The following is a 21,095-nucleotide window of genomic DNA, read 5'->3' as shown; positions in this document are numbered from 1 at the left end:
GAGGCCCGCGGTCTCGTCGTGGTTCGATGAAAAATCTTCTTTCTGAGACAGAAGAAGTGAGACTGTGTGGCAACGAGAGTCTTCAGGGAGCCGCTTTGGGGACGATCATTTTTATCAGGCAGAAAATCACCCAGAGGAAAATGTGACGCTGCAGAGAAATATTTTTCTGTGAAAATGGTCTCTGTGAAGGCAATCGAAGAACAGCCTCTAATATTCATCACACTTAGACGGCGTGATGGCTGCTGGACTGGCAGCTCTGTGACGAAGCGACAGACAGATTTCAGCTTTTCAGGAAAGATCCTCGTACAAATGAGACGCACATTCAGACGTTTATTGTCTAAAATGATCTAAAGTTCCAACAGAAAACTAGAAAGAAGTGAATTCCTCCTTTAGTTTTTGCCTTCAGGGAGTATAATAAATGTGATGATGAAGCTGTGACTGGCTGACAGGACCTCATTTGTTTTATTTAGATTTATTTATATTTAGAGTTATTACTCGATAAGATCAGATCGCTGCCCGGCTCTCTGAACTGTGGGACGTTTTGGGGCTGACAGCCGGGACAAGCTGTTGGCTTTGTGTCTTCTGTCTCCGCTGAATTCACCTCAGATAAGACTCAAGGACGCTCTTTTGTTAAACTGTAAACATTCTGAATATGAGCTCGGGATAAAACTCCTGTCCTAATCAGGACAACGTGACGACCCTTTATTTATTTGTTTTTCCAACCACCGACCATCTTGGTCATCTTGAGTTCCAGTTGTGATGAATATGATATTATCAACTATCAGCCAAGTCAGTATTTCTCTGCCATTTAATAATGTCAGTGAGAAACAACGAAAATAATTTAGTTGCATTTAATTATGTTGAGGAATTTAAGATGTAAACTCATGATTAATTTATTATAAAAAAAAAAGATTCACTTATTAATTCAACTCATAAATATTGGACGAAGAAATATTTCCTCTTGTCATTAAAATACATAATATTATTCACACTTTTTCTCCCCTTCTGTTAATCTGTTGAGAACTTTTAGAGTCGATGTGATTACCGTCAACACTTTGTTGATCTCTGCGATCTGTTCGTCGTTAACTACCAGTTAGCCGGGCCGACATTTGTGACAGGAAGCTGCAGTGCATCATGGGAGACGTCCCATCTCAGTGGAGCAGGAATAAGACAAGAGTGCCTTATTTAGCCCACGTTTGGGACGTTCGTGGTTACAGCAGCTGAGCTCGGCTCCGTATCTGAAGGCTTTATAAAGTCTAAAGGAATAAACAGCCTTCTGATTCTCCTCCAAGGTCACAGAGCCCGAGGAGGAGAGAGTCTGAAGTTGTGTTTGTGTTTTTGTTGGTGGTGCAGAGGATGCAGAAGATTCTGACACACAAACAGCGAGAGGATTCAAACTGACGGCGAGGAGGAACGCCATTTTGGAAACTTTCCTCTGAGGCTCGGCGCCACTTTGACACAATTGCATCATTTCTGCAGACGTTCGACCAGAATCAGAGCTGGAGTTCATTAAACTCACCTCCACGTCCAGACGGCCGGAGGTCTGAGCAGGACCAGGTCTTCAAGTCTTCATCCCAGGAGGTGGAACCAGAGGTGGCGTCTGTCAGAGCCGCTTCTCGGCACAAAGCTGACAATAACACAAAAACAAGAAGCTGAAAACAAACACTTTTCTCCAGAAAGGCTGAAGAGCCAATGTATTTATCATTTAAGGAGGTTTCTGAAGATTTCTGTCAAAGAAAAAGGACCCAAATATGGAAATAGACTTAATAAAACCCTCCCTGACTGACATTGTTCTCTCTATCTGTTTTTCGGAACGTGAACGCTGGTAGGTTTATATTAGAACGTATTTTAATCAAAGAAGTTCAATGATTTATAACTTCCTTCCTGTTTCATATCAGAGAATACTGAATATTAATAACATTTAACTCCACAGTGTGAAGCTTCTGCCTTTTTAGTTCAGCAGCTGATAAACAGGAACCTTCGGATCTGATTTCAGATCTCCGTGTTGCTCAGTGAACCTCCTGGTCCGGTTCGAGATCAGCTCGTCTTTGACCGGCCTACAGGGACACACCTCAGTCCTCTGGTCCTCCACCGTCTCATCATGGCCGCCTCCATGAACTCCTTCTTCTTCCGTCTTTTTCTGTCCAGGATCGTCATATCCACAGCAGCTCTCTTTGAGCCGTCTGTTCCTGGAGGACGTGTGACGTCATCTCCTCTTGTTGGGAAACGGTCTTCCATCTTTGTCTTGAAGCTGGAACTTGATTATTCTGACTGAATGAATGGAAGCTGAGTTTCAGCTGAGTTGTTGTTGCAGAAGAGGAGACGGCTGCGGAAGGATTATTTATTATTTTTAGCGGTGAAAGGTTAAACAGAGAAGATGCACAGACTAAATTAACCAGATTATCTGTCATCCCAGTTTGGATTTCATCATCAGAGGATCAGCTGGGAGGAACTCATTTCACAACACGATTCCCCAAATCCCCGTTTTTATCCGGGAATACAGACAGCCGGGTTCAGGACAGGTTGCAGGTCTGACCCCCCCGAACAGGTACTGAGGCTATAATCTGCAGCTGCGTCTTCCCGTGAGGCCGACAGGAGACTGGAATCCCTGAGACATTCCTGCTTTTCATGTCCGTCTCATCACGTTCCTTTGGTGGCCACGGTGTCAAATGTCAGTCTTCTTGTTGGAGTTCAGAGACGACACTTTGAAAACACGACGTTGGATTCAAGCTAAACTATAAAACATATGTCTAATATTCTAAATACTGAAGACTGCTGCTGCCAGCGTCACAAACTGTTACAGTACAACAGGACAACACAAATGACTGTATTAGGAGCACCGTTAATAGTGTTACAACTACAACTACCTCCACTAATCCTGAAACTACGAGCACTAATCCGGCTGCTCTCACTATCAGTTGTCCTGCTGCAGCTGCTGCCGTTGGCGGGACTCACACAAACAGAACCGAGCTGGACGGTTCAACGGCCGCCGGATTAGAGATTGAAAAGCATTTTCTAATCTTCTTTTCTGCGGCTCTTCAGATGTGGTCAAACTCGGCGATGTCTGAGCTTCGGCTGACCGACAACAAGCCAAAACCTTCCGCTTTCCTCCTCCTCGTCACCGTCTCATCAAACGTCACGTTCTGAGAAAATCCATCTTTTAATCAGTCAGACGGTCCTCCTCTGATCTTCTCTGCTCGCACAACGAGTCTTCATCATTTTAATTGATTTGATTTTGGACAATTAGAGCTGAAACTTTGAGATCATTACATTTTCTACAATAATGATGATTTCGTTTGAACTTTGAGTTTTAATGTCATCTCAAGATTTTTGAAAACAGCTCAGCTTGATATTTTATATTCATGCAGTTTTAATATGAAAGAAGCTGCAAATATTAACAAACTTTTGTATTTTGAGACATTTTAGAGTTAGTTAAAATTAGAGCTGAAATAACGAGCCAATTAATTGACCGCTTGACAAACAGCAAAGTAATCCAATAATTTCATTTCTGTCATTCATCCAGACAAAATGCCAGAAATCATCCGGCTGCTCTGACAGACACGTTTTACAGCATCGCACAGGAAACGATGCACAAAAACTATAAATAATTAAACATTTGAATATTAAGTGTTTTATTTTGGGGGGCTAGATTAACAGTTTTATTTATCAGTGTCTTCATAAAGGCCTAAATATGTGAAGGTCCGATATTTTCAATAACATCATATACACATCTTCTCTACGTCACCAGGAGACGATCAAAATATAATTTCTGGACATTTAAAGAACTTTTGAAAGAAAAAAGAAGTCAGGCTGAAGTCTTTGCAGGATCTCGGTCAGCGGTGGACCTGAAGGGGGTGTGCTGAGCAAACGGGAGGCGGCGGCTGACAGATGCCCCCAGAAAGCCACTAACAGGATGATGGCAGCGCTGCGAGGGCCGCGGGGTAAAGACGGATTATGTCTGAGCAGTAGATAAACAGATTATTCCCAAAACAGTGCCTGCTTTTTTAACCTCATCACTCTTGCCACACTTCCAGCTCGGACCGTCCCACCGTCCCCCGGAGAAGAAAAGGAGGAGGCTGCTGACGGTTGTTCCTCCGTCAGATCCAGAACCTGGAGTTCAGCAGCAGACCTCCGAGGCCTCCATGAGATCCAGACCGTCACCGCTGAGCTCCACCTGAGCTCCACCTGAGCCACACCTCCGCCCATCTGCTCTCTAACTTCACGTCACTTTCTGGAACATTTGCTCCACGATGCTTTGGGACGTCGGACTCGTGCTGCTGCTGGTCTTCAATCCACAATCTGCTGCGTTTAAAGGTAAGTCTCTGCTAAATCAAGTCTTTGTTAACAAAAGGAGTCGATTTGGCACTTTTGAGCAGATAAGAGCAGCCAGATATGAGGATTTGAAGAGTAAGACCATCTAAACGGGGACTAAACTTGGTCACATTGTGGAGCAAAGCCTATTAAGATTGCATAAGCACTTGGCCGTGAAAACAGTGAGGTGTTGGACGCTGTCAGTGTTTCACCTTAGGATAAAAAAAGGCTGCTCTTTCTTTTAAAAGCACAATAAACTGAAAAAGATGAGTCAGTCCTCGTCTCAATCTTCAGTCTGTATTCACATGAGGCCACGAAAATGTGCACAACACGTCCACGATGCAAATGGAAATGGAAAAACGGTTTCATTGCCAGCTTGGCGGCAGCTGGACAATCAGAATCACAGCTTCCTTCGGACGTATCTGAGGGAGAGGGGTCGTGTTTGTTACAGAACCTGAATCATCTCACTCGACACGTCCGACCACTTCATATGTAAAAATATCTGACAGATTACATGATCACAGACGTGTGCGTCCAGCAGGCCGTTGTTTGGTGGGTGCTTTCATCCCAAAGCACCCTTCAAGAACAGTGAGTGCTTTTATTTTCAGTACGAGTGGGCATAAGGAGGGAGAACGAGCCCCCGGACCCCCGCACACAGATACGATGCTCAACACAACAGACACACTGACGGAAAACAAGCCGGAGAATCATCCTTCAGTTTGTTGTTGTTGTTGTAAGAGACAAACGAACTGTGAGAGGAAGAAACCATCTTTGGAGTACAAGGTGGATCTGACCTGAGCCTGTCAGTCACACAGTAGCCCCGCCCCCCAACCCCTCCCCTCCTTCCTGGTTTGTTGTTTTAAAAAATGAGCATCATGTTGTACTGAAGACTAATCTAGAGGGAGGAGGAGGGACATTTTCCCATAGACTTCAATACTAACTGAGTCCAATTTAGTTTGTTTATTAGAACAATTAAAAGCCTGTGTCGGATCTGCAGTTCTTTCTGATGCTCTTGTTTCCTGTCCAGAGAGCGGCACCGGGCTGGACCTGACAGCGGGCCCTCAGGCCGGGGCCTCCTCCCGTTTGGCCCAACTGCTGAAAACGTCGACACGCTCCAAAGGTTCGGGGTTCGAAGTTGGCCGGCGCCGATCCAGGAGGTCGGTGTTTCTCCACTCCGGAGTGAGAATCTGTCCTCAGGAGACCGTCGACGAGGTTCTGGCGAGCCACCAGGCGTACTACCAGCTCAGAGGTACGGACGACAGCCGCTCCGGCCAACTCTTTCATCAGATGTTCTGATTTCTGTCGCGGTCGGACGGATGAGTGAAAAGAAATCCAAACGAAGAAGCAGATTTTGGGTTCCCCTTATCGGGTTATGCTTCTGTGGTTCATCACAGGGAGGCTGGAGGGGAAACGAGGTGTGGGACCAGCAGGTTCGCTGCGGAGTGAGTCAGGACATGAGTCATTCACCTCCTCCACACTGATTCTCATTAACAGGAGTGTTTCTGTCCAAACTCTTCCAACATGAATAAGTTGACTGCTCGCAGACGATGCTTTGGTTTGTTTCCCAGTGTGACACTGTGTGCTGTTTAATCAGAATTCTATGAAACCTGTGTGTGATGATATACAGCTTGGTTGTGTGTTGCTCTTTAACTTCGCTGCAGTCAGATTTAATATTTTTTTCAGCACTTCAAGCAACTTTCTGAAAGTTGTGTTGCCTAAAAACTTCCTTCACCAGACACACTTACAACGATCTGCACGGATTTTATCATAAGCACAAAATACCGTTGGGACTTTTTGGGAAAAAACTCAAATTGAAAACTTCACTAAACTTTGTGTTAACTGTTCGACTGGAAGTCAAATCCAGACGGATGTCGTCGGTGACTTCAGTTTAACGCTGACAGTCTGACAGTGTGTGTCTGTCTGGTCAGTTTGTCAGGAGGCCGTCTGGGAGGCGTTCAGGATCTTCTTCGACAGGATTCCCGGCACGGCGGAGTACCAGAGATGGGTCCACACGTGTCAACAGGAGTCGCTCTGCATCTCCGACCTCGCCAGAAACTTCAGCAGCGCCGACGAGCACATGAGGATGGTTCACAGGGTGAGAGGCCGGCCGCGGCGTGACCTCCCACTTTCCAATCCGCCGCCAAACTCTAAATGCAAACTCTGTTCATTCATCAAGCCACCGCAAACAAACCTCCGCCAGCACGTGACATCATTATCGCAAACAAGATCATCATGTGGCGTGTGTGTGTGTGTGTGTGTGTCGGTCTCTGACACGCACAGTAAATGGTTGTTTTTGTTTTGTTGTTGTTTACAGAGGATGAGCCGGCTGAAAGACCGGAGGCCTCCATCACAGTAAGTGGTGACATGTAATTACACTCTCATTGTGTGTGTGTGTGTGTCTGTATCACACACAGAGACACAACATGAATCTCGCTTTTGCTGGAATGACTGAATGAAGTCATGAACCCTCCTAACAGGAGGTGACGTCAAACTAAAACCAACACGTGTTCACATTTAAATCACTCGTTTCTTCTTTTTTTCTACCTCGTCATGATTCTGTTGGAGCAGCTGAGCGGAGAAAAACGTTCATCCTGCTGCAGAAATGTAAACAGTTCTCAGCTCCACCTTTAAAATCATGAATAATTTAAAGTTTGTTTGAGCAGTTTCTGCCAACAACAAAAAAAAAAACACCACCGTCGGACGTCCCGATGTTGGACGGTCGGTCGTGATCCCCAGAGGATCAGTCAGATTCAAGAAGTTTGAAGCAGCAAATGTTCGACACTTCTGCTTCATAAAACCCACGAAAATGATTTTAATTTGATCCTGAGATGAATGACCAATCTGTTTTTCTGTAACTAAACTAATCGATCCATTAATGGACCAACTTTGATATGATATCAATGATATCATGTTAATCAGGTGAAATATAGATCCATCTGTAATGAGTTCTTTAATATTCATGAGATTCATAACTGCAGATACATTAATAAAGTCGTGTCCCATCAGGGCAGACGACAGTTTAATGAATTCAGTTATTAATATGTGTGTTTCTGTGATATTTGATCATCACATTAGTTTTAACACCACTTACCTGGGTGTGCAGTTGAATTTGGGTTTTCTGGCTCTTCACACAGAGGAAGAGGAATTAAAGTTGTTTTTCTCCTGCAGAGGATCGGTGACTCCTGCGCCGACACAGAAGCTCCCTGAGATCACAGGTAGTTTGTGTTGTTTCTGCTGGAATCGTGCTGGATGGATTCTTCTCCTCGGTGATTAAAGCCACGTTGATGTTGTTTCAGCTGCGGAGGTTCAGGCGGTCACCGCCACCACCCCCGACCTCCTCCACCCCCTGAGCGCGTCTCCGGGGCCCGGCGCTGGACGACCCGTGGAAGAGGAGGTCGAAGAGGTAACAGCGAGCGATCTTTAGGTCTTTAGTGGACGCTCGTATCTACGGCAACAAGCTCGAGGAGCCTGAGGAGGCCCCTGAAATTACCCATCAGGCCATCTGGGTGAAAGGCGGTGATTTTCCTGTCTGTTCGTTTCTTCCTTAAACACCGTTTTCAGACAGATTATTGGATTACGTGTCGTCCTCAGAGACACGTGACAGATTTTATGTCATCCATTTAGCTTTTGTGTTTCTCGTCTGCTGCGGCAGAAAACGTCAACATAAAAAAAAAAAACGTGACTGTTCAGATTGCGGTGAACTGAAAAGCGGACTCAGCCAACGCTGAACAGGTTTAAACTGAACTGTATTGAAGTCTATGTGAAAATGGTTTTTATACAGATGTGATTTCAGAGAAAACGTGAAATTGACTTCTGTCCTCTGAAGGGATTTTTTTCTGTCAGTCATTTCTCTGAGCAGGTTATTGCTCCTTCCGCCTCTGAACTGCTCGTTGACACGGTTATAATTTATGGTTTCATATTATGGGATGGACCAAAAGTGGAAATGAGCTTTCGGCTTTCAGACAGTTTTCTGATATTTTACTGGTTTAATTTAAACAGGATGGGTCTTCATATTCTTCCTCCACCAGGTTTCATATTTCTTTCCATCAGTCTTTTAAACCTTCGCCCATTTTTCCAGACGGTCAATCCTCTCACGTCTTCTCTCCTTCCTTCCTTTTACTTCCTCTGTTTCCTCATATAAGACTTGGAACTGCAAAAGAAACAACACGAAACGTTAAATCTCAGAGAGAATTATCTTCCGAGTCTGCAGCTTCACAACTTAACTGCTCTGTGTGGTGGAGACCAAACATGGAGCCAAAACACATAAATCTTCATGATACTGAAAGAGCTAGAAATAACTCACAAGATGAACAAACAGCTCATTTTCTGAGGAAGGGACCTTTGACAAACACCAGCTGGCTGTGACTTCACACTGGAGAAGTAAAGATGGCGTCCACAGTCCTTGGAGGCGAGGGGGGGGGGGTCTGACTCTGACTGACTCTTTGTTTTTGGTCCCAGAAGGAGAAGGAGCTTCCTAACGTGGTCCCTGACAGTCCGGTGGAGCAGATCGTGGAGTTCAGTATCGACCTGGTGGATCCGGGTTACAGAGAGCTGCTGGACGACCCGGACTCCCCCCAGTACATCGACCTGTCTCACCACCTGCAGGACCAGGTAGGCCCTCCACTTCCTGTTTTCCTGTTGTGGTCTGTGTTTTGATTCCAAATTCTCTTTTTACTTCACTCTGATTGGCTGATTGACCGGAGCCAATAGGAGAGTCTGACGTTCGACATCACTGTCAAAGATGGAGGTTGAGAACGGACGGATGAACACACAGAAGGAGTCAGAGAGTCGGACTGATCCAGATTAAGATTACGATAGAAAATGATCCATTTCCTCTTCCTGCCTCAGTCCTTCCCTCCGAATTCCTCTCACTCATGGTGAATGTAAAGAAGCTTACAGCGGAGGGTCAGGAGCTCTGGGCCCCCGAGACAGCAAAGATTACCCAGGGTGCACTCTGTCTCGTGTCCAGCCCCACAAAGAGTCGCGTAGAGAAATGAAAGCCTCGTTCACAGGCTCGTCAGTGACTCAGCAGGACGTTTGTTACCTGATGGGGCCTTAAAGGACGATTATGTCATCAGAGCGTCGAGGCGCTTAACTGTCCTAAAGATAGACATCAGTGAGAGTTCCCCATTCATGGTCACACATCGGCCCCCCGCTGCCGCCAGCTTATTAACGAGCTCCTGTTCGGCGGCTCAAAGTTAATTGCCTTGGCCAACACGACCGCCATCTCGGCTGATGTCAGCTTTTCTTTTTCTCCTACAGATGCAGCATGTCTTTGACAAACTGCCAGGATTCAAAGCCATCCGTGTTCTGGGGATCAGGTGAGTCCACAGGCTGCGTCTTAAATCAGCAGGCCGACTCCACCGGGAGCGAAAAGAAGTCCGTTTGTACGACCTTTGACCCCGTGAGAGCTCCAAACTTAGTTTTAAAAACAGCAGACAGCTAAAGTCTAAGCTAGAGGCTGGGAGGCGGCAGCTACTTGGAGGAGAGTGAAAGACACTTCTGAATATGAGAAGGAGTGAGCGGAGGATAATGAGGATGAATGGCCGAGGCGTAATCAAATCTTCGCCGAGGCCACCGTGGCGGCGAGACATTTCGCTGAGATAATTTCATCACGTTTGGTGTGGACGGACTTTTGGAACAGACGAGAGGCTAGACGTCTGCGAGCTTCATTTGTATTCAGAATAAATCTTAACGTTGAAGAAAATGTTTCAATGAGTTTAGTTTTATAATGAAATCATCACATTTACAAAATAAAGGTGGGATTTAAATTCAATAACCAAGAACACAATCCAACTGTTTTCTCTGTTTAGGAAACAAATTCCAAGAGGTGTTGAGAGGAAATGACTCAACAACAATATTTTAAATCGAGTAAACACTTGAAATCAGACACCAGAAGCCACGATGGTGAAGAACACTGAAGTCATTTGACTTTTTTTCTTTCTGTTCATCTCATCAGCTTTTCTAAGTCTAAATTCTGGGAACTCATTTTCCTCATTTTGGATTAAAAGCGCTTTTGAGGAGCAGCACAGTGTTTATCTCTGTTCCCCACAACAAGGAGGTTCTGGGTTCAATTCCCGGCCTGGGGCCTCCACAGACATCCTGTTTGGGTTCATTGGTGACTCTAAACTGTCCGTCGGTCTGTCCAGGAAACGTAGAAGATGAAGGAATGAGGAACTGGTCAGGCGGTCGCTCAGAAAGTTGAAGAGAAAATCAGAGTTAAGATTCGCTGATTAATGTCAGTTTAAATGATTTTATTGGGCCGTTTATTTTATCGCTCTTTGATGATCTGATCTGGACTGTTAAGCCTTCCTGCTCCTCTGAATCGCTGCCAACAACCTTGAGTTTTCTTTTCTTGTTTGTTCCCACCATCCATCTCTTGTGTATTTGTTGCTGGAAGTCTTCCCGGATTGTAAAATCAATCAGAGCTTTGTCGCAGCGGAGACACGATCTTCTGCTGCGGTCACAAAAGGCCACAGAGTGCAGATGAGACGGATGCAGCTGATTGTTAGGAGTCTGACGTCAGCGTTTCTTCAGTCAGCATCCACTAAGAAAGAAAGTGTCAATCTGTGACTCACATTCTTCCTGTTCACAGTTTTCTCTCCACCTCTAATACATTCTACTTTTCTTCTCCCCAACGCAAGCGAAACTCAGGACACTGATGGGTAAATACAGAAAAGAGGCATCCCTGTAGCCCCGCCCCCCGTGTGTCTTTGTGCAGCTCAGCATTTGTTTGTTTCTGTGACTCTCTTTTTATTTTGAAAAGCTAAACGAGACCATCTTTTTTTTTTTTTTTTACTTAATTAGAGCGTGGCGGCGCGGTGGATTAGTGTTTAGCTGCTGTTGCCCCACGATAAAAAGGTCCTGGGTTTGACTCTAAGCTGTCTCTGTGATGGTGACCCCGCCCCTCACCCAGAGTGAGCTGTGATTGGCTCCAGATGAATGAGTGAATGAATGAATGAACTTCATTAGAGCTCTCGTTATCGGAGCGGGCAGGTGAGCAGTGAAACATGGACACCTGTGGGTACAGTAATTGTCCAGCTGCTCCCCACATTAATTTACCCCCCCGTGCGGTCTGCCGCTGTCAGGGCCAATAAGGTTGAAGCGGCGCCTCAGCGGGGGCTCGTCCTCTAATCCTATGAAGTCACAACAGCTCCACACTTTGTCTGCCAGACTTCAGCTCTCACACCACGAAAAACGCAGCTGAACTGCATTCTGTCCATATTTACTTCATGCATTTCAGTCAGAACAAAAAAAAAAAGCTTTGTACACCTCTGGGGATATCACCAAGAGTCAGTTTTTTTTTTTTTACATTTTTCTGTTGCAGCATGTTAAAGAAAAAAATAAGTGTAAAGCTGCAGAAATCAGCATTTGTACGACGACCAACATCAAATGAATACATGAGCGATAAAGAGGAGGACCGCATCAGCAGATATGAAGCATATTCATCCTCACAGACTCAGTCAGAGAACAGCTGGTGGAACATTTAGCAGCTAAAGAGTCAGATGTTTTCCCCTGGAGTTGGTGGAGGCCAAACAAGGAGCTAAAAGAGACAATCACAGCTGTAGAGGGCCGACCGCGGTGCGCTGCCAAGATGTCAGAGCAGTTTTGGTCGACTTGTTGTGAAGCTTCTAAATGAACGATGCTGGAAATGTGAGACTGAACCAAAACTGGAAAAGACAGTTATTGATTAGTTGAACCTGAATTTGAGGTGTAAGAGCGGCTGGTTCGGAAATTTGACAAAGACGAACGTTTCCTAAGTTGAAAGCAAAAGAACAAAGCTGGTTTCCTTTCAGGCAGGAAGTCTGAGCTCCCCAGAAGAATTGCTAAGGGCACATGACACGTTAAAACGCCCCGACTTTGTGGGCAGCACTCGTACGCCTCTGCTGATGACATCAGAGCCAAAACCACAACAAAGAAAAAGCTAAAAGTAGATATCAGGTGACGACACGACTGGCAACTCGTTGGCATGAATGCACTTTAAAACGAACCTGCACGCCGCAGCGAACATTCAGAGCCCAGGGGCGTAAAAAAAAAAAAAAAAAAAAAAATGGATGACAGGAACTCACCTGTGGAGAGCAGAAAAGTTTGGGCTCCACTCAGACAAAGGAGATAAAGTGACACGCTGGATGTTTTAGATGCAGAGCTGCTGCTCCTGATGAAGGAGCGCTTTGTTTGGCAGACATCAGCTCACACAAAAGCCAGGAAATTCACATCGCTGCCGTTCTAATGAGTCACATCGAACAAATCAGCTTCTTCTCTCCCGAAGACAGTAGCTGTGCGGAATATTGATTTGGTGTTGATGAGTGTTGTTTTTTCCAAACAACCAGATATTCGTGCGTGGCATTTTAAAAGAGTCACTGCAGCTGATTACCTTCGCTCCGTTTAATCCACAGCCACATTAACATTTCCAAGGAGCGGTGACATTGACAAATTGGACCTTTTTTATTTTAGATGTCACATTTTCAGGAGCAGTAGGTGAGATATTCACTTTAGGGTTGCTGTCGATCAGCTGATCTCTTGTTTTCAGACCTGGAGGAATCTCGGTGCACTACTCCCTCGTCTTTGAGGTGAATTCACCAAAAATCAACTCGGAGAACTCCGAGAAGCCGACCGGCGCTCCTGAGTCTCCGGCTGGCTCCGGCCTCAGGGAGATTGTCACCAAGGCTTTGCGTGAAGAGGCCTCGCTGCCGATCGACCTGGACTCGCTCAACTTCCAGCCAGGTAGCTGCTCACATGGGGGACTTTTTCTTTTTTAAATCGATCGTAGATGTAATGTGCTGTGCAGCTAATCGGAATAATTCCTTCTGAAGTATAATTCGTATAAAATTCGTTATTGCTGTTTTGCCAGGAACGGTCCTCCTACCAGCACTGACCTCGACCTCTTCAGTAGAAGTGGTGAACGAGGTAAGAACAGATTCAGAGGAGGAGTTTGGATCTTAAATGCTCAGGTATGGAAGTCCTAAATGGAGAAACAAAGTCTGAGTCCCTCAGATGAGCTGAAAAAGTCTCACACTGGCTGTTGATTCTCACATTTTCACATCACACAGAGTCCATTAACTTTATTGTCGGAATATAAAATATCTCTCCATGCACATTAGAGAGGAAAGATTTCCCTTTGAATGTTCAGCCAACCTTTCAGACATTTACTGAGCGGAGCTATGTGAGCTGTCTGGGACCAATTAATAGAATTATACACTAATTATACAGATTCTCAATCTTCCCTGTAATTAGTGCTGAATTATAGAACTCATTTTTCAAACCTTTTCGAAGATTTACAAGTTAAGAAGCGGCTCCTTTCAAGGAGACCTGAAAGAAACCGATGGAGCATTAAAAATGAGACGCCACTCTGAAGAAATGACTTCAGAGTTTTTGAATCCTTTCAGATGAAAGTCTCTTTGTGTCGTCTTCATCGTGTGCTCGTCTCCGCAGCCTGGCGAACCCGACTCCCACAACGAGTTCGAGGTTTTCTCCGAAGAGCCGGAGGTGGAAAAACCTCGTCTGGTGGTCCCTCTCACCCCTCTGGAGAAGGAGAACGCCCTGGTGACCCTGCTGGATCCCACCGCTGTCCCCGATGACGAGACGACGGAGAGCAGCGAACTTCCTCCGGTGTCGGAGGACATTACAGACAAGCCCGAACCGTCCAATGACGAAGAGGTGGAGGACGAAGTGCTGATCATCACACACGAGGTTAAAACTATCCATCACGATGAAACCGGAGAACTGGTCAGGGACTACACCCCGACCCCTCCTGGGAGTCCAGATCTGGATATCAGCCTGTCCCCGAACCTGATTTCAGAGGAGGACCTGATTCCGTTCAATGAGAACCAAGAGAATCCCAGTTCGGATGTTTTGGAGAGTTTCACTACAGCTTCTGCAGGAGAAGAAACTTCGGACTTGGAACCTCCAACCACAACGCTCTCTGCCATCACAGGCCAGCCGCCCACCGAGCCGGGCGCCAATCTTCCAGAAGACAAACAAGTCAACCCTCTTCCAGACGAGGAAGGAGAAACTGAAATGAAATTGGAAGAACCAGAGAGTGAGTTGGAGGCCACAGCTGATGAAGAGCTGGAGGTTCTGCAGCCCACACCTGAACAAGCTGAAGTCTCTGAACCAGAGGAGGAGAACCCAGAAGAAGGACCTGAGCAGGTCGAGGAGAAGGAGCTCGAATTTGTGGAAGCTTCAGAAGCTTCAGAAGGAGAAAGAGAGAATAACGTGACCGAGGTTTTGACAGATGAAGGAGATGATGAAGGTGAAAATGACAGTGAAGTGTCACCTTCGGCTTCAGAACAACGTCCTGAACTACACGAAGAGTCAGAACCTGGTGAAAACATAGAAGAAGAGCTATTACCAGAGGAATCATCGCCCGAACTTCCAGAGGAATCATCGCCCGAACTTCCAGAGGAAATAGTTCCAGAACTTCCAGAGGAAACGTCGCCCGAACTTCCAGAGGAAATAGTTCCTGAACTTCCAGAGGAAACGTCGCCCGAACTTCCAGAGGAAACGTCGCCCGAACTTCCAGAGGAAATAGTTCCCGAACTTCCAGAGGAAACATCGCCCGAACTTCCAGAGGAAACAGTTCCTGAACTTCCTGAGGAAATAGTTCCTGAACTTCCAGAGGAAATAGTTCCCGAACTTCCAGAGGAAACAGTTCCTGAACTTCCTGAGGAAACAGTTCCTGAACTTCCAGAGGAAACAGTTCCTGAACTTCCAGAGGAAACGTCGCCCGAACTTCCTGAGGAAACATCGCCTGAACTTCCAGAGGAAACATCGCCCGAACTTCCAGAGGAAACAGTTCCTGAACTTCCAGAGGAAACTTCGCCCGAACTTCCAGAGGAAACATCGCCCCAACTTCCAGAGGAAACAGTTCCTGAACTTCCAGAGGAAACTTCGCCCCAACTTCCTGAGGAAACATCGCCCGAACTTCCTGAGGAAACATTGCCCGAACTTCCTGAGGAAACATCGCCCCAACTTCCAGAGGAAACATCGCCTGAACTTCCAGCGGAAACAGTTCCTGAACTTCCAGAGGAAACATCGCCCGAACTTCCAGAGGAAACAGTTCCTGAACTTCCAGAGGAAACATCACCTGAACTTCCTGAGGAAACTTCACCCGCAATTCCAGAGGAAACAGTTCCTGAAGTTCCTGAGGAAATAGTTCATGAAAATTCAGAACCAGAAGTGGAAGTGCTTGAGGAAAAAGAAGTTGATGTTGTGAAACCAGCAGCAGTAGAAGAGGTTGCTGAGATTCCAGCACCAGAAGATGATGATGAGGATGAAGATGATGCTGCAGAATCAGAGAGGGAAGTGATGGAGACTTCAGACGGTGTTGATGCACCTGGGGAAGTTGTAGTTGTCTTGGAAGAACCAGAGTCAGCACCAGAAGAGGAAAACCATTTTACTGAAGCTTCAGAACCAGAAGAGGAGCAAGAAGAAGAACCAGCAGTGGTTGTTGAACAGGGAGAAGATGTGGATGTAACACCAGAAACACCAGAACCAGGACCCAACAATGAACCAGGAGATATTCCAGAGCCAGAAGAAGAAGCAGAGCAAGTAGAGGTGGTCCAGAATCCAGAACCAGATGAAGAACCAGAACCAAAAGATACTGTGCTGACTGACGTCCCAAAATCAGAAGAAGAGAACACTGATGTCCCAGAACTGAATCCAAAAGAGGGAACAGTCAAGATCTTAGAACAAGAACCTGAAGAAGACGCTCTGGAGCCTCCAGCAGAATCCATTAAAATCATTCCTCCCTTGGATGGTAGAGATCGTCTTCACTTCGGAGATGATGGAGTTCAGATTGTTGAGGACGATGAGTTCCTTCTCCCCGCTGAATCTGAACACCATCGTCCATCAGAAGAACATAACTTCCCCAACGTACCAGCAGACCTCCATCCCTCTGTAGATGTTGGAGAGTCTGATGATTTCTACCTCGAGGAGGACGTCGACAGCCTGGACTCAGAAGGAGATCTGCAGTCCGAAACGGCCGCTGTTCTTCTCTCAGGTGAGCCACCAGAGCGGCATGGAGAAATGTGAAGGGAAGGGAAGTCAGTTAGAGTCTTACAGTGAAATTACAGATCCCATGATGCTGAAAAGGTTTCTGGGTAATAAGGATAGATCTGGGGAATATTATCTCAGGGTTCAAAGTGGCGATTCAGCAGGAAGCAGTTTGGATGCCTTATGTTTAATTCACTGTGCAGGCAGATTTAGTGATCTGTGGAAAACTTCTGAGAGCGCCAATGACTTAATCCCTCCTTTTTTCTTGACTTTTCAAAGAGACAACGCCTCCAGGCGGCCCTGAAGACTCGCTGGTGGAGATGCAGGAAAGCGATTCATCTTCAGAGAGAGATATCAGTGTGACAGTGGCGCCGGTTTCAGAGTCCTTCCCTCCACCTCTGGCAACAACAAACATGGACCTGTCTGAGTTGTCCACACCAGGACCGACTATAGACTCTGGACTCTTTGACGTGGGCGAGGAATCTGCGATCTCCTCCTCCGAGGAGCCGGACCAAAGTGAGCCAGCTGTCATCATCATCGACGAAGACTTAGAGGAGGCAGAGCAAGAAGGAGCTGAAAGCCCAACAAGCCCGCCAGCCGCTGCCAAAGACGACGTCGTCGAGGCTGTGAAAGATTTAGCCACCGAGCTAGACCAAACTGAACTGCCGACCGAGGGGAGCGGCTTTCCGACGGTGGAAGAGGAACACGCTGCTGTCAGCGCCACGGCATCACCTCCGATGAGGTACCTGACCACGCCCTCCATGACCATGGCCGCCCCAGGCCGGGAGCTGGTGGTGTTCTTCAGCCTGAGAGTCACCAACATGGACTTTTCTGAAGACCTCTTCAACAAGACGTCGTCCGAGTACAGATCCCTGGAGAACACCTTCTTGGATTTGGTGAGTTGGAAAATAAAACCTCTGATGGTCCTGTGGGATCAAGCCAGACCTTGAAGTCCTGTGAGGTGCTGTAGATCCGGCAGGTTCCAGCAGTTCTTGGTCTTAATGTCCTGAGCACCAGATGTTTGAAGTTCAGCTAGAAAAACTCTTATTTTACAGATTTAAGGCGAGTTTGAGCCGATAAAAATCAGATCTAGAGGAAACCTGGAGACTAATCAGAGGTTTTATACAGCAGCATCAACCTGAAACACGTTTCTTTGGCATGAAACTTAAACTGAAATCATATCAAATATTTCAGCCGTCATTTAAATCTTCCTTCACAGTGTCACAGTTGTGTTGCTGTTGTTGTTACAGTACACAAAGTTGTGACCTTTTGCTGATCCTGGAGGTCTGGACTCCTTTAGACCAGCTGAAACTGAGCTCTGGGATCTGGACCTGGATTTGTTGAGTCAGAACTCTGAACACTGAAATCTGATTGTGTGCTTGTTTTCACCCAGACCTGGATCTTCCAGCTCGTGTTGTGTGTTGTGTTGTGTTGTGTTGTGAATGGATGTGTGTGGTGATGGCTTTGAGTGAACAGACAGAGAAGGAGGATAATTTCAAGCCCAGGCAGGTACAACACATAATCCTTATTTCATTACAAACAAAGCCTCGGCTCGATTAATGAGCCGGGAAGAACACGACACGGGAACATGGACAGAAATGGGAAACCTGACGACTGTAACTCAGTCGTTGTGCGGCGGTGAGAAGGCAGCGTGGACTCAGAGTAACTTTCCCGAGCATCCCATCTGCTTCCTCTGCCACCTTTACTCGGTTTCTCTGTTTTTAAAAGCCTTTTGTGAATCTTCAATCAGCAGCCAGGCGGCAGTTTCATTTTGTTGCCCTTTTATCCCGCCTGTCTTCAGCGCAGCGGTTTTGTCTGTGCAGTCAGAAGCTTTTTGTCAAGAAAACCTGATTGAAAGAATCTATTTCTATCACAGAGAAACACAAATTCAATCAATAAATAAATCTATAAAATGTCAGAGTGCAAAACATATATGTAAAAAAATTAGACGATGCGACGTAACTAAATATAGCTCTTGGTGCTTTTTGGTGTTTTTCTGCTGCTTTAAATGTTTTCTCCACTTTGAAAGCCACACAGAGAATGCAAAGATTTAATTCTGTTCAAGGACTCGTCTGCAACGTGAACAATGGCTCACTCACTTTCTATCGACTGTGTGAAAGATTTTTTTTCCAATCTTACCTCTCAAGTAGCAATAATTCAAGAGTAAACAAGTCGCAGCGGGACTCAGAGTGGCCGTTAGGAGCCGGCGAAGCTCCCGGAGGTGAACGTGAAGCTCGCAGATGCTCAGTCAGCAAACGTCTGCTCAATAATATATATCAGTATTGATCCTTAAGGTTTGTGTTCCTGAGCGCACTGAAATAAATCAGACTAAATAAGAATCAACCAGAACGTCGAATCATCTCCGCGTTCATCCCGCTTCGTAGGATGTGAGAATCAAAGGTGTCGGTTGGAGGAAATGAAGACGAAGAGCTGGTTTCTTTAGATTTATGAAAAGGACGCAGTATCAAACCTCCAGAGATACTGCAGAGAACACGTGTTTCCCTTTAAAGGCTGATTCATTTCCTCCTGAAAACACACATCTGATGGTCAAACTTCACTGCATGAACATTTAACACAAACCTCCTTTTGGTTTCCATTTTTAACGACAATTCGTTGGCACTTCTGGCTCAGATGTGAAGTGAAAAGCAATTTGAGACGTGAATTTGTGCCGCAGTGTGAAAAATGCTTCTGAAATGTTCGGCCTCGTATGTCGGAGTAAAAACTAGCTTCCAAACCGACCAGAAACAACAAATCAGTCCAAACTAAAGTTGAATCCAGGCTGCTCATTCAGCAGGCGGACCTGAGAAGGTTTTAATCTACGGCCTCCTGCCAACGTTTTCACTGACAGCAGCGTAAAAAATGGATCCAGAGGCGGGAACACAGCGGTTATCACATGAATGGAAAACATCAGCTCTGACCTTGTTTAAAAAAAAAAAAAAAAACGTTGAGTGCACCAAATCTTTGATTTTCCACTCGGTTGTGTTAACTGCATCGATACGGTAATTATGTGCAAGCTTTTGGGAATTAGAGAAACTAAATTAACTGTTTTGTTTGCTTGGTTGTTTCTTTTTTTTTCCACAGAGAAATGTTGGAGAGTTTAACTGGACCAAAAAAAAAAAAAAAAAAAAAACTTAACTCAAACATCAATGTAAGAAAAATCCAAGACTTTTTTTTTATTATTCTCTAAAACTCGTTGCTTTTCTTCCTCGAACCTGACGGAAGTCGAGCAGGCCTCGTTTTAATAAAATGAATAGGATGTGTCACGTGTTCAGTGTGACGCCACAACACGACACGACGGCAGCACAGAGAGAAAACACGTTTGGCCGTACTCGTTCTCGGCACAGGGACGATAAAGAATTCAGATTTACTGAGATTCCTGAGTCTGATTTATCTGACATGAGTTGAACTCTCATTCCATATCTGCTACATTTTCATCTTGTGTTTGTATCCATTGTATGCACGGACTGTGATGTGAAGCAGCTCCTGTGAGGATGACGACGACGACGATGATGATCTTATCTTAATTCATTTGACGGTGCAGCTGAAATGCTTTAAGAGTTCAGGGACAGGTCAGCTGAGGCACAATGAGAGACGAGTTTTAAAATATGGCTCTTTAACCGGAGCGGCTGTTTCTCTCAGATATGATTTAAATCGGCTCCACTGTCACGGAAAACAGATTTCAGGTATTAAGACGAATTGGTTTGTGTTATTCTGCAGTTGTTTGTTTCTTCAGAACAGGTGTTTTTGTTTTTGATAAAGTTTGTAATCTCTGACTGATGTGCGGCTCTTTGTTTACCTTCAGGGACTGACTTTTCCAATTCTAATTGTATGAAAATGTGAAATGAGGTGACGTGTGCTGTCTCCAGCTGCTGCCGTACCTGCAGGCCAACCTGACGGGCTTCAGGAAGCTGGAGATCCTCAACTTCAGGAAGGGCAGCGTGGTCGTCAACAGCAAGATGAAGTTCGCCAGGTCGGTGCCGTACAACGTCACCAAGGCGGTCCACGGCGTCCTGGAGGATTTCTGCTCCACCGCCGCCAAGAACCTGCACATCCAGATCGACACCCACTCTCTGGACATCGAACCAGGTACGTGGTGGTGTTCAGACGGAGAACTGTGAAAGATCATTTTCTTATAGCTAAATGACATCAGCTCTTTATGAGCTTCCAAATTCAACAAATGAACTTTAAAAAAAATGACACTGTAAATTATTATTTTCTATAAATGTCTGTCTGTATTGTTTATTTAGACAATATGAAGAAAAAGCAGTTTTATTTGAAGCATGAATCAAACAGCTGTTTCTGAATGAGTTCAGTCAGACATCAGAAATTCAAAACGGGTATTTCCATTTGATGTAATTGTTCACGTCGAGTCTTTATCGTATAGAAGTGCTTCAGATCTTCAGAGCCTGATTTTACAGCGGCGACCTGCAGCGTGTTTTTATTTGTGTGATGAAACACAAACCTGGATCTCATAAGAAGCTGCAGCTGAGCTCCTTCGTATGCGTCTCTCATCCGACAAACTTTGTTGTGTAACATCCTGCGCGGATCAGCCGGAGGCCGTCGATCACAAACACACTCAGATAGACGGAGTAATTAGGTCTACAAGTCGTTACCTGCTGTTACCTGCACTGTGAAACATGGCCGCCGTTTGGGGACCAATCAGGTGGATCCCTGATGGATCAACCTGTTCCCAGAACATGATTATATTATTAGATTAGACGTCAAACAAAAGGTACAGCTGTGAGTTTGAAACTTCGATTGACACCAACTACCACCAACAAACCAAGAAA

The sequence above is a fragment of the Echeneis naucrates genome, chromosome 24 (genome assembly GCF_900963305.1).
Source record: "Echeneis naucrates chromosome 24, fEcheNa1.1, whole genome shotgun sequence".
In the NCBI taxonomy this organism is placed as follows: Eukaryota; Metazoa; Chordata; class Actinopteri; order Carangiformes; family Echeneidae; genus Echeneis; species Echeneis naucrates.
The sequence above is the reverse complement of the archived record's forward strand: the minus strand, read 5'-3'. Positions refer to the sequence as shown.